We start from the raw sequence: 1,068 nt of genomic DNA, 5'->3' as shown, positions 1-1,068 counted from the left end.
CAGCACAGTCATCTCTAACGATCACCTTCAGCTGGTCCTCAGTGGTCCGACCAGCGTCATCTTGGTTGTTTTAGGTGCTTCGTCTTTAGGCCCAGGGTCCATTTGTTCCCATTTCTTTGCAGTCAATTCTCAGAATTGTGGCAGCTCATGTCCTGGGTTCAGCCTGATCATCATGTAGTGAACTTCTCTTCCTAGGGTTTCAGTATCTGTAAGACAGCTCACAGGATGTGGCTCAGAATATTATCTACAGCCCTTGAGAAATAAGTAAAGGTCCTCTACTATGCTTAATGACTGCATTACTACTATTATTTAGTCTCCTTTGATTGTTTTCCTTTGTTTCAGCATTTCTCATTTCTCAAGTGAAACTTATTCTTTGACTAAAGTTTTCCACAGACTAAAGGCAGGCAGCGGAGAAGGCAATGGCACCCCGCTCCAGTACTCTTGCCTGGAAAATCCCATGGACGGAGGAGCCTGGAAGGCTGCATTCCATGGGGTCGCTAGGAGTTGGACACGACTGAGTGTCTTCACTTTCACTTTTCACTTTCATGCATTGGAGAAGGAAATGGCAACCCACTCCAGGGTTCTTGCCTGGAGAATCCCAGGGACGGGGAGGCCTGGTGAGCTGCCGTCTATGGGGTCGCACAAAGTCTGACACGACTGAAGCGACTTAGCAGCAAAGGTAGGCAGGGGACATGGTGGGGGCGAGCAAGGACCTCAGGCTCCTGCTCTGTTTCATAAATAGACAAAAACCTCTAAAACAAACCCATGTTAAAAAATGGGTGTGGATCAAACACACACCTGGCCAAAAAAAAGACTTACACATAGTAAAAATCATACAAAAATTATACAAAAATATCATTTGTTGCTGCTGCTGCTGCTAAGTCACTTCAGTCGTGTCCGACTCTGTGCTACCCCATAGAGGGCAGCCCATTAGGCTCCTCTGTCCCTGGGATTCTCCAGGCAAGAACACTGGAGTGGGTTGCCATTTCCTTCTCCAATGAATGAAAGTGAAAAGTGAAAGTGAAGTTGCTCAGTCGTGCCCGACTCTTAGCGACCCCATGGGCTGCA

This window comes from Bison bison, unplaced genomic scaffold (genome assembly GCF_000754665.1).
Source record: "Bison bison bison isolate TAMUID 2011002044 unplaced genomic scaffold, Bison_UMD1.0 scf7180017845310, whole genome shotgun sequence".
NCBI classification, from domain to species: domain Eukaryota; kingdom Metazoa; phylum Chordata; class Mammalia; order Artiodactyla; family Bovidae; genus Bison; species Bison bison.
This window is presented reverse-complemented; position numbering follows the sequence as displayed.